General features: G+C 33.0%; 2 protein-coding genes across 3 annotated transcripts in view; one reads left to right on the forward strand and one right to left on the reverse strand.

The window, feature by feature from the left end:
* Positions 1–13735, reverse strand: part of AstA (allatostatin A) — a 73708-nt gene that overhangs the window by 53609 nt on the left and 6364 nt on the right. The gene's annotated exons all lie outside the window — the stretch shown is intronic.
* LOC142224610 (uncharacterized) overlaps positions 5210–13735 on the forward strand; it is a 93341-nt gene continuing 84815 nt past the window's right edge. The window contains exon 1 of the mRNA XM_075294398.1: positions 5210–5242. The gene's annotated coding sequence lies outside the window, so the exon portion shown is untranslated. The remainder of the gene's footprint in view (positions 5243–13735) is intronic.

Consider the following 13735-nt stretch of genomic DNA (forward strand, 5'->3'; position numbering starts at 1 on the left):
CATTATTTAATAGAGCAATTAGTTTGTATCTAAAATTTGGAAAGTCTTACCAAGCATAGGATTTTTTTCGGAATTATTTGACGTCGTAATATCTCACACAAAGAGTTAATATTTTGAGATGGTTGTGATTTAGGGTATGATTCTGTGTTTGTAGATACATGTAACGTCGCGTGAAGGACCAATATTTCTGATAGGCACTATTTGATGCATATAAAACATTGTGGCCAAAAACATTTTTAAGAACTATAGGGTATATTATTTATTTACAACTAAGTTGAATTGATTCATTTTTAAAAAACGTATTTTAATGCTGGTAAGAAATGCAACAGTCTTTGCTAAATACAGTTTTCTAAAAATAGACATTTTTCTTCTGCGAAATTTTATTCTAAGAAAATTAATTCTTTCTTTAGCTTTAAATATATTTTAATCTGCCAATTTGCTTTCAAAATACCAATGATCAATTGTGTTGTGCATTTCCATTTAACTGTGTGCTTCAAAGTTATCCGCAAAATGCATGCAAATCTGTCAGGAATTTTGCAAGGGTTGCAAAAAATTGCTGCATACAACAAAATGGCAAGGAAAATTTGTATTCCGCTCACGCAGTTTGTTATCAAGAGCTGTGACAAGTGTGTTTTTTTTTTTTGTCTTCTTCCTTTTTTCATCACTTGATTCTAATTTGCATGTAATGTGTCAGCCGTGTGGCTGACACCCTCACTCGATTTCAAAGACGAATGTAGTCGTGCGTAAAGAACAAAAATTAAATAGATGCAGATCTATATGAACTAATGATTGCAAAACATTCTTAAATAATGAGAGTGGCAAAGGTGGCCAGATGTTTGAAAATGCTTTGAAATGTGTATAGCTAAATCAATTTAGTTTTATGATAGCCTTGCATCAATGCAGGTTTGTTTTTTTGTCTAAAATTAATTATTCTAAATACACTGAAAAAAAGTATGTCCCTTTCCAAAGATTTTGTCTTTACTCTAATGTCTTTACTCTAATGTATATATGGGTATAATTTGGTATTGATTCCGAGCCAACGAAGCGGAGAATTCAAGTAAGAATACATTTAAGACACAATTATCTCTTAAATTTGGGTTTTGCGTACTTGATTCTAGGAAGCAAATTTTAATTTTTCGTTTTTTAAAGGATTTTTTTTCTTCATATGCTATCAAAATCCTTTAACGACAACATAATTTTTCAAATTCAGGCTCGACTTCCAGTAGAAAATATGCAATGTTCCAAGTAAAATACGTCATATTTTTACCACTTTTTTGCTTTGTAGTGAGTGAGCAACAAATTTAAAGACAATTTCATTAATTTTAAAGAATTTTTCTGAATTATTAAAGTTAAGTTGACCTTAGTCCAAAATTTTTGTCTTTCATGTTATGACACCCATTTTTAATTCAAATCACTTAACTTTAAGGACTAAACGACTTCATTGCAAAGTTTATCGACTTTTGGACAAGGGAAAAAACTTTATATCACAGAAATGCGTCTTCTTTGCTAAACAAAATTCGCATTCGTATTTTAAGGACATGAAATCTTTGGCCTCACGATAATATTTTTTCAGTGTATAATTATAATTTTCATACTAGCTTATGCATGCATGGACATGCAAATTAAGGACTTAGTATTATAAAGTTACTAAAAAGAAAATATGAGATATCAATCTATACAAGCTGAACTGTACACATGTTTCATTGCTGGCTACTTCGAATTTCCATAGCCTTTAGTGTAGATCTTTCACTGCAATATTATGAAACTGAGGACATAGAAAAATAGATCGTTCACACTATAGATGAAATATCGATGTATATGAAGGGTGGTTAAACTGTAAGGGCCGATGTTGAATGTGAACCACACCTAAACGCCAAGTTTTTTTCCGAATTTTATTTGACATTGCTCTATTTCAGACTTATTCAATTTGAACCATGGAGAGATACACAATCCAACAACGTGTTAAATGGTTCCAAGAAATGGCAACAGTGGATGATCAATTTTCGAAGAAAATCATCTTCAGTGATGAGGCACATTTTCACCTCAGTGGATTCGTCAATAAACAGAATTGCCGCATTTGGGCGAATGAGAATCCAAGAGTGATTGTCGAAAAACCAATGTCATCGGGCCGTATTTTTTCGAAAATGTGGCCGGTCAGGCAGTTACTGTGAATCGTGAGATGATAACGAACTTTTTATGGCCCGAATTGGAAGATATGGATGTGGACGATATGTGGTTTCAACAGGACGGTGCCACTTGCCACACAGCTAACGAAACAATGTCTCTTTTGCGCAACAAATTCAATGGCCGTGTTATCTCACGTAATGGCGATGTCAATTGGCCGCCAAGATCATGTGATTTGACACCGTTGGACTTTTTTCTTTGGGGTTTTTTGCAAGAAAAGGTGTATGTCGATAAGCCAGCAACAATTCAAGAGTTAAAAGATGAGATAATTCGGCACATTAACGGCATAAATAGAACCTCCATTATGCATCAGCGTCATCGAAAATTTGGACCATCGGATGAAGGTGTGCCACCGAGGTCGCGGCGCCCATTTGGCCGACATTTTGTTCCATACATAATTGAGTAATACCAATATCTATATATATAAAATTCAATCTATGTTTGTTTAATTGTTTGATTGTTTGTTTGTATGTACCGAGTTGGCTCCGAAACGGCTGATCCGATTTACTTGAAACTTTCAGAGATCGTAGGGGGCGTTCATGTGGTGAAAATAGGGTACCTCATTTTTTGACACCTGGTCGCGGAGGGGGACCACCCCTTTGGCGGACTTTTTGAAAATTGGCCCAAAGTTGACCGATTTGCTTGAAATTACCCCCCCCCCCCTTGCCCAACTTTTTGAAACTTGGAACAAAATTATGCGATTTGCTTGAAATTTTCATAGAATGTTGGGGTTGGCATCTAGACAAAAATCTGCTACATTATTTTTCGATATTTGGTCGGGGAGGGGCGCCACCCCTTGCCCGACTTTTTTTAAAGTACAATGAAAACAAAACTAAACTCCCCCGACTGAAATTTTACGGAACAAATGGGTGAGGTTATGAAATTTATATCAGGTTCCTGATTTTTTAATAAAAATAAAAGGGCATAGGGAGACATCCGCTTCTCTTAAGTACATACAGAGAAACTTTACCGAGTTACTTGAAATTTACAGAGGACTGAGGAGAGGTTACGATATTAATAGTTGATACCTGATTTTGTGATATTTGAATGGAAGAGAGGTCGCCCCTTTAGGCTTATAATTTGCTTTACATTTTCTGGGACGTTTACAAAAGATACGGTACATCACTTTTCGATATTTGGTCGGGGAGGAGGTCCTCCTCTAAAGCTACAAAAAAAAAACAAAAATTCTTAAGTTTTCTTGAAATTAACAAAAGCAGTGGGGGAAGGTTATGAACGAAGAGGCAACCTTCCTTGCCCCACACTTGAAGGAAAGTTTCAAGAATTTTCAGGGAAAGTTAGGGATGCTATTCACTACGGTGTTTGTCGATATTGTATCGGGAAAAGTGACGTCCCTTTAAAACAATAGAGCAAAATTTAAACATCTCCGATCTACTTGAAATTTACAGGGAACGTGGGAGGAGGTGATTAAATGTATACATGATTGATGATTAGTAGGTATATGATTTTTCGATATCTGGTTGGTGAAGGGGAAAATTGAAATAAACTTTGTCGACTTACTTCGATAGAATTTATAGGGACCATTGAATAGTTTGTGAAATTAATATAGGGTATGTGATAGTTCGATATTGTCCGTTTTTTTTTTCTTAAATTTAAAGTAGAGGGTTTTCTGTAAATGGGAACTCGATACATAATTTTATGACATATTTTATGCACAGGCTTCTGCCTGACTTCTTTTTAGTAAAGAACTTAAATTTACATGAAATTGGCAGCCAACGTAGAGGGTGCATCATTTTCCAACATTTTAGCAAATATTAATGTGGTAAAATTTTTTACTACTTTTGCTTTTTCCGATTTATTGGATGGGAAACAGTAATTCTTTATATGTTATTATAATGTAGTGCTCAATTTTCAGATATGTTGAGAAGAAGGATACCTTTCCTTGACAAACCACACTTAAAATTCACAAGAAATATAGAAGATTGTCCAACTACTTGAATACAGAACATTATTTAAAAAATTTGGAGGAAAGGGTACACCCTCTCTCCGATATTTTTTAAGACGAACCGTTTTACATATGCATATCCGTCGTATTTGTACCTATAAACGAAAAAGCACGTAGTCGGATTTGTTTGAAATAATTCAAATCTTTTCGAATTTGTTTTCAGCACGAAGGATATGGTTGACTAACTTAACGCAAAATATTCCCACAAATACGCTTTGGAAGGCGCAGCGAAGCGGGCCGGGTTACGCTAGTATCATAATAAAATAAAATTACAATAATTTCCTAAATAGTTTGTGTTTTATTCAAAATCAATATCGGCCCTTGAAATTTTAACCACCCTTTAACATTTCTAAAATCTCTAAGAACAAAATTTTTTCTGTTCTTATAATTTGAAAAAGTCGAATCTTGGACCTTTCACTTTTTCCAAATTTAAAAATATTTATCTTCGACTTAGAAGGTCAACGAATCTTAAAAATTCTGCAATTTTTAGAAGACCTTGCCAAAAATTATTAATACTGCCAAATTTTCATATAGTGCAAACAAACCTCTGATCGACGATTGTGTTTATTTTTTGGTTGATAGTTACTTCGTGTCGCATACGAAGTTTCGTCTTTGCTAAAGCAAATATTCTATCTTCACTAAAAATGTTTTGTTTTACTCGTATTGTGGCGATTAAAACAGAACCAAAATATTGAAAAGAACTGTACAACTATTCCTTTTGAATGTGATGGCTCTGCAATGCTTGACACTGTAATCGCTTTACAGTGTTTCTGTTATATTCATTAATCAAAGTATTCGAAATATTTGTGGAGTGTATTGCCTTCACTAGAAAATCGAATACTTCGAATAGGCTTGTGCAGGCCTTTGAGTGCAATCTTCAACTTTTTTAAATCATTATACAAAAAATCTTAAACAACATTTAGTATTTTTTTAAATCTATGCTTATATTTTTTTCATGATATGGTCACCTTCGGTGCATAGTTTGTCACTCTAAATGCAACAGTTCCTACAAAAGGAATTTCTCAAAGTCAAATATTTTCTTATTTAGTTCTCCTACGTGTTGTGCGACATTCATATTTGCAGAAAACCCAAACAGTGAGTCATGATGGAAAACGCAGTGCATTTATATATGAAAGAAATCAATGGAACTTAAAGAGAATAAATGATAAAGAGTGGTGGAAAAATGAAAATTATTTTCCATTATTTAAATCGAACATAAATTATATACATAATTTAAAATTGTGGTGTGATATTAAATTACCAAATAAGTGATTTTTATCTCCAATAAATCCAAAATTTTGCCAAAATTTGTTTAAACTTCAAAGTTTAAAGACTGAAAAAATATTTATATTGCATTTTAACATTTAAAATTCCTTCCTCCAATATGCGTGGACACTGAATGAAATATTGACCTAATATAAAAGATTCCTGAATCGTTTCCAAAAATTATGGGTTTTCCGTGAATGGGAACTCGGGAATTCCTGGGATTTTACCATATATTCCCAGCAAAAAAAAAAACGTCGCCAAAAAAGTAATGAAAATATTCTTTTTCGATCCGGAAGTGGTGCAAAATTGACGCAGAAGCGATGAATTTAACATGGTCTTAGGTTAAAAATGTTATGGTCTTGTCATAGGACGGAAGTCCTCCATTTCAACAGCCGTTGCACTGAATTTGCATCACTTCTTTAGATGTGATCCGAATTCAATGTTTTGGATGTAAATTAAAAAATTCTGTGATATTTTGTCAAATAAATATATTTTATAATTTTTTATAATTTTTAATGGATTCTAACGCTTGTCGGAAACGTTTGATCTCAAACATTTTCAAAAATTCACAATTTTTTTCAGATTGGATTTAGCATTTTTTTCGACAAAATTTAATGAATTCATTTTATGAATTCTTAATCTGTTTTTAACCTATTTGAAACAAAAAAAAATTAAAATTACCCATTAAAAGTATGAAAAAACCAAGTCATAAAAATTGAATTAAAAGAACTTCCTGGGTAGTTAAAATAAAGAACATCATTGGGAGTGCATCTTCTGGAAGTGCTTTTGAAGTTGTGCCTTTGAAAGAACTTCCATTTTTTTTTTGCTGGGTTCTTATTGAGGGCAGGGTTAACATTTTGATATAGCCCCCATATTGGCCGACATTTTATTGTGGTAAAGAGCTATGACAAATTTAGTATATATTGAATCGTGTTTAAATATAGCTCCCATAAAGTCTTTTTGAGTCAATGCCCTCAATGCCCTCGCAATTTTGATCAACTTTTCTTAAACTTTAAAATATGATTGTAATCAACAGTCAAAAGGAGCTATGTCAAATATAGTTTTTATGGATCAATTTATATCTCCTTTATAGACCCATCTCCCTATTCGACTTCTTCGACGAATTGTACCTGGTATGTCCGCAATCAATTTTGGGGACATAAAGAACACTAAATATTATTAAGATGATATATTCTAGAATCCCTCTAGACATAAAGACTTTTTCTTGCAAATCTAAAATCGTATGTTACAAATTTCGAATTTAACTTCGAAAAATTTATCATTGAGAGGAGGGTACGTTTCATCAAATTCACTTGAAATTTATATATATTAAAATTATGGCCTCAAATGTCCCTAAGCTTATACACCCTCAAAAAAAATGGCTTATGTAACATATACCCCAAACACATTTTGCTTCAAGCATATATATTTTCAGGATAGGTCCAAACAAAATATTGTTTGTATTATTCAAATATATTATGTTTCACCTTAGGAAATACACTGGGAGAAAAAAATTTAATGAAATTTTCTTTGTGTGGATATGTTTTTAAGGCGCCAATTGGTTACTTCCATTATTTTACTTGCAGCATCTAGAATATATGTCACTCTTTCTAAACACATATATGTTTATAGACTATTTCTAAATTAATATATGTTTGCATCTAAACATATTATATTTACAAACATTTTATGTCCCAAACATAATATGTTCTAACATATTAACATATATGTCCCAAACATGTTATGCTATTATATATGCTTGCACTCAATTTACTACAGACCCAATATTAACCGAGCTGGCAGCATTATGTTATTTAGTCGCAGCAAAAGTCGTCGTAATATATATACCGATCGTCTTTTGGCCCTATATACTTGTTATATATTTCTTCTCTTTGAAACACTGTATTATTCCGCACTAGACATGCACCATACAGCTTTGCTTTTCATAATTTATCAGGAATGTCAAACGAAGGTTATTACAGTTCTTCCTCTTTGATACAGGCTCATTTCGTAGCTGCAATTGAAATTGTGTGTTTACCATATTCCCACATAGGTCAACAAATAATCATCCTTCACAACGATATAACCTCGACGCATACAACGTAATATAGCACGGAAGAAATAAACATCTTCAATAAAGGCCTTTGTAATATTCCTAGGAATGTAAACCCTCCACATATGCATACATTCAAAAGCAGGAGATATGATGATAGCCATGCAATTTTCACAACTCACCACTTCATGACGCACCATATAGTCGTACAAATTTGTGTAGGTGTGTGGGTCTATTATTCAACTTCCGGTTTGTATTGCATACGTCGTGTCTACATTGCCTACGGTACACATACATATGTATTGCCAACCGATTTGTCAATGTGACAAATGATAGATAGGCCATGAGTGTATGTAAGTTCTTCGAATATCATTGGTCGAAGCGAAAACAAAATCATTATGAAGGACATATGGCTGTATTTACAAACAAATGTTCAACTATTTGTAATAACTAAAGTTTATGCGGAATTTATATGACAGAGCTTTAAAACCACATCATACTTTATTAGGTTTGCCAATGGAACAAAATAAGAATAGCCACAGATAGAGAGTAAATATGTTGAACATCATTGTGGAATATATTTCCCATAAGTAATGTTCGAATTATTTTTTTCAAATTTTCCCAAATGTTAAAGTTCTTAAACAGGGAAAAGTGCTAAGAACTAAAAAATCTCCTGGAAGTGAGAAATATGTGAGAGAAGATGCAATTAGCCAGAAAAGATTTTTTTTGTGATTGATTTATATGAGAGTTTATACTAATATCACGTACCAAATTTTAACCAGATCAGATGAAAGTTACTGCTCCAAGAGGCTCTGTAACACAAATCTGATATGGATTAATGTTTGAATCTTTGTTAGAGGGCATATACTAATACCACGTATCAAATTTTAACCTGTGTGCATGAAATTTACTCTTCCACGATGATCCGCAAGACAAATATGTCGATAACTTGTTTCGTTCGGAAGTTACATTGATTTTAACGGCCGGACATCGATAGATCGACTTCGAATTTCACCACGACCCAAAATATATATATATACACACAAAAAAATAAAATATGAATTTGTACATGAATTTGTAAATTTTTATAAATTTATGGACTTTTTCATACAAAATATGTACACTTACATAATATATTGTTTTCGTAAATACTTGTTTTGAAATTATGATTTTTTTTAATAATATATATGGACGGTTTCATAAAATCAATGAAACTTTACTTCATATATCATAAAATACAGGTTTTCTCTTAGCGTGAGAGAACCACAACATAGAGTTACTCTCATAGGTAACAATACAAGCATATAATACGAGAGAAAAAAAAAACGAAACATAACGTTGTGAAGGCAACACGTGTGTTTGAGTTTTTCAGTACAGTTTGAATCGCCGCCGCTATTCGAAGAATTTTTTATTGCCGTTTTTAATATATATTATGGAAAAGTACATATTTTTCAATGACGAAAAATATGTATACTTCGTTTATAATATGCAAGACTCCATTCATATTATGTATACATTCGTAGCCAATGAAAACATGAATTTTTTATTTTATGAATTGTTTTCATATAATTTATGAATCCCGTGTTTGGAAAATTTTTGTGAACACTATTCATAAAATACATGTATTATTTTTTTGTGTGTACACAATGGCGTCTGTGACCAACACTTCGATCTGTTACAAACGGAATGACAAAGTTAGTTGGAGTGTAGGGTAGAAAAATAAAAAAATAGAACCATAAAAACAATCATAAATAGTTTTTCTTTTTCGGAAAAAGGGTTACTTAGTAGTCTCCAAACGATATCAAATAACAGGTTGGCTGATAAGTCCCCAGTCTAACAAAGACAAACACATTTTTTTGTCAAAATTCGTTTTTATTATTCAACATAGTTCCCTTCATGGGCGATACAATGATTATTACGACCTTCCAATTTTTTGATACCATTTTGGTAATACTCCTTCGGTTTTGCCTCAAAATAGGTCTCAGTTTCGGCGATCACCTCTTCATTACAGCCAATTTTTTTCCCTGCGAGCATCCTTTTTGAGGTCTGAGAACAAGAAAACGTCGCTGGGGGCCAGATCTGGAGAATACGGTGGGTGGAGAAGCAATTCGAAGACCAATTCATGAATTTTTGCCATCGTTCTCAATGACTTGTGGCACGGTGCGTTGTCTTGGTGGAACAACACTTTTTTGTTCTTCATATCGGGCCGTTTTGCCGCGATTTCGACCTTCAAACGCTCCAATAACGCCATATAATAGTCACTGTTTATGGTTTTTCCCTTCTCAAGAAAATCGATAAAAATTATTCCATGCGCGTCCCAAAAAACAGAGGCCATTACTTTGCTAGCGGACTTTTGAGTCTTTCCACGCTTCGGAGACGGTTCACCGGTCGCTGTCAACTCAGCCGACTGTCGATTGGACTCAGGAGTGTAGTGATGGAACCATGTTTCATCCATTGTCACATATCGACGGAAAAACTCGGGTGTATTACGAATTAACAGCTGCAAACACCGCTCAGAATCATCAACACGTTGTTGTTTTTGGTCAAATGTGTGCTCGCGCGGCACCCATTTTGCACTGAGCTTCCGCATATCCAAATATTGATGAATGATATGACCAACACGTTCCTTTGATATCTTTAAGGCCTCTGCTATCTCGATCAACTCCATTTTACGGTCATTCAGAATCATTTTGTAGATTTTTTTGATGTTTTCGTCGGTAACCACCTCTTTCGGGCGTCCACTGGGTTCACCGTCCTCCGTGCTCATTTCACCACGCTTGAATTTTGCATACCAATCAATTATTGTTGGGGCAGAGTCCGGAAACTCATTATCAATCCAAGTTTTTGCTTCCACCGTATTTTTTCCCTTCAGAAAACAGTATTTTATCAAAACACGAAATTCCTTTATTTCCATTTTTTTCACAATAACAAAAGTTGCTTCACAAAAGACGCTCATTTAATACTAGCGACGCCATATATGTGTCAGACCGGGGACTTATCAGCGAACCTGTTATATCTCACAAATTTTGATTGCAACAATTAAATATATAAGAATTATATATTCGAAATTTTTACTTATTCCTATTTAAACATTCATAGATTTCCTTCTGATTAGTGATACATTAGTGACATGAGGCATACATTTAAAATATTGATGACTTTTTATAGAAATGGACATCTATACAATACCATTCCCCAAAATCTAGGGTGCTTAAATGGGCAAATAAATACGTTACGTTTGATTCATATTAGCCAAATAAATTTATGGCAAGGCTCCCTTAAGTCCATAAAGATTTTACTTCATTACATTCGTGTAAGAAATTGATATATATCAAAACATTAGGGTACTACTAAAAAACAAGAAAATATGTTTATCTATATTTATTGAAAGCTTTAAATGCTCTATGTATAAATCTATTCTATTTGTCGGATACTTTTATTTACATTTAATTTTGAAATATGAAACAACTATTAATTTTAATATTTTGTATCAAAGTTCGCTGAACTGATACATTCTTCATGACCATGACCATAACTATGTCTATAGAATAATAGTAGCCATATTGGGGAAATCGTCAAATACTCAGAAATGTCATCTACGTACTTATTATTATTATACCCTGCGCCACACTGTGGTACAGGGTATTATAAGTTAGTACATATGTTTACAACACCCAGAAGGAGACGAGATATACACATGGTGTCTTTGGCAATAATGCTCAGGGTGGGTCCCTGAGTCGATCTAACCATGTCCGTCTGTCTGTGGACACATTTTTGTGATCAAAGTCTAGGTCGCAGTTTAAGTCCAATGGCCTTCAAATTTCGCACAAGTTCCTGTTTTGGGTCAGAATAGAACCCTATTGATTTTGGAAATGGGTTCTGATTTATATATATTATTCGCCCATATATATTTTTCGTCCGATATGGACTTATATGGCCCCAGAAGCCAGAGTTTTAGCCCAATTTGGTTTAAATTTTGCACTAGGAGTACAATTAGTAGCGTTATCAAGTGTGCTATTTTTTTTTTTGAAATCGGTGCAGATTTAGATATAGCTCCCATATATATCTTTCGCCCTATTTTCCGTCATATAAACACAGAGGTCAAAGTTGTAGTCCGAGTTACGTGGAATTTTGCACAAGGAGTAGAATTAAAATACTAAGTATGTATGTCAATTTGGTTGAAATCGGTTCAGATTTCTATATAGCTTCCATATATATGTTTTTTCCGATTTGGGCAAAAATGGCCACAATACCCACATTTTCCTTATAAAACCGTCGAAAACTTTTAAAAGTGACTCGTGAATTTTCCTTTATTTCTAATACATATCCATCGATCGATAAATCATAAATACACTTTTACGAAGTTGCCTCAAAATTGGTTCAGATTAAAATATTTCCCATATTTTTTAAGTCTATAGATTATAAATTTTAAGTCTACAGATTATAAATTTTGTTCACATAGAGTCAGATTTAAATGTATGAATTTGGGACAAAAACCTTTATATACAGCACCCAACACATTTGACGGATTTGATATAGTATCGAAAATGTGGATTTATAAAGTGGTGCAGGGTATAATATAGTCGGCCCCGCCCGACTTTAGACTTTCCTAACTTGTTTTTTTTTTTTTTTAATTTGTACCAGATAACTTTCAATATGCCTCAAACTGATATTTCAATATGAATAAACATTGCCATCGGTACACCCTATTACATCAAAGACTTCATACTGAGAATAAAACACATCGTCTATCACAACAAACAACAGTTATTACAACTAAAGTGGTGATTATGAGGCCATTATGACAATTAAATCGGAATTAATAGAAACAAAAGTTTTCTAATGTCATCCCGCTCACTTCGATAGTTCTTTGTTGTTTCCATAAAACTATAATTGTGGTCATGGTGGCGGCAGCCGAAAATTTGGTAGACATTGCTCATAAAGAACGTTACACAAATGTCAAATAAAAATCAAACCAAAAAACTTTTTACTTCTACGCAGCGTCAATGTAGGAGTTTCCATGACATTCGGATTTGTTGGTCAAAGTCAATAAAATCAATCAATTGCATCGATTTGTGGAAAACGACTTAATACATAATGCTATATAAAATATAAATTAATTAGTGTTAATTGGAACATCATTAGAGATGTGACTCTATAGAGATGTGACTAAGTATATACAACATTTCAAATAAATTGAAACCTATGATATTCGCGTGGATAACGTAAAACATAAGTCAAATCTGGGCATGGACTTTTTTGACTTATGCTAAGAAATCCAAAAATTTTCTTATTAAAACATCCATTGAATGGGTTTGGATGACCATACATTGAAATTCTATGTCATCAACCGAGGTTATCATCATTTATCAATATTTGGGTATTGCAATGGACAAATCTTATTTTCTTTCCGAAATCCAATCAAATTCCATCCACGTGGGGTGTACACCATGATCCTATGTAAAAATTTAAGAATCTGTAGAAAAATGGTGTCCTCAATGAATTGGCCATCGAATTGCTTCCGCTTCCGCGTATTCTTCTGATTTCGATAGGACACAGTTTCGGTGATTGCCGGAACAACAATCGCTCTCTAACATATAAATCCAGCACATTTTTGCAATTTAGCTTTACGCACAGTGAACTATTTGTTACTTGAACCTAACTGCTTACACTCAAAAAAAAGTGAACTCTCTATTTCACTAAAGCCAATTTAACTTTATTTTAGTTCATGGAATTATTATGTTTGGAGAAAGTTTTCTTTACTCTAATAATTTTTTGCGTACGTTAGTTAAATTAACTAAAACCGAGGAAAAAAATATACACAAATGAAGGATAAAGATTAACTAAAATCGTGTATTCCACAAAATAGTTCAATATTTCTTTAAATTTGTAAATTTTACTACAAATGCGTCCATCATGAACTTCAAGAAAATTTATTAGACATAATTAAGTTTTTTCACTTGTTAAAGAAAATTTTGTAATTTGAAGGAACAAATTGGAGTTCAAAATTGCAAGAATGTCTTTAGTGCCATACAAAGTTCAATATGGACGCATTTGTAGAAAAATTAACAAATTAAAAAAAATAAAGAACTATTTTGTGAGAAGTATTTATTTAGTAAATCTTTATGCTTCATTTGGGTATAATTTGTCCCTTTTTTAGTTCATTTAATTAACTTTAGAAAGAGCAAAATAATTTTTTCCCAAACATAATAATTCTATGAACTAAAATAATATTAAATTGGCTTTAGTGAAATGGAGGTTTACTCTTT

Source organism: Haematobia irritans, chromosome 1 (assembly GCF_050003625.1).
Source record: "Haematobia irritans isolate KBUSLIRL chromosome 1, ASM5000362v1, whole genome shotgun sequence".
Taxonomy (NCBI): Eukaryota; Metazoa; Arthropoda; class Insecta; order Diptera; family Muscidae; genus Haematobia; species Haematobia irritans.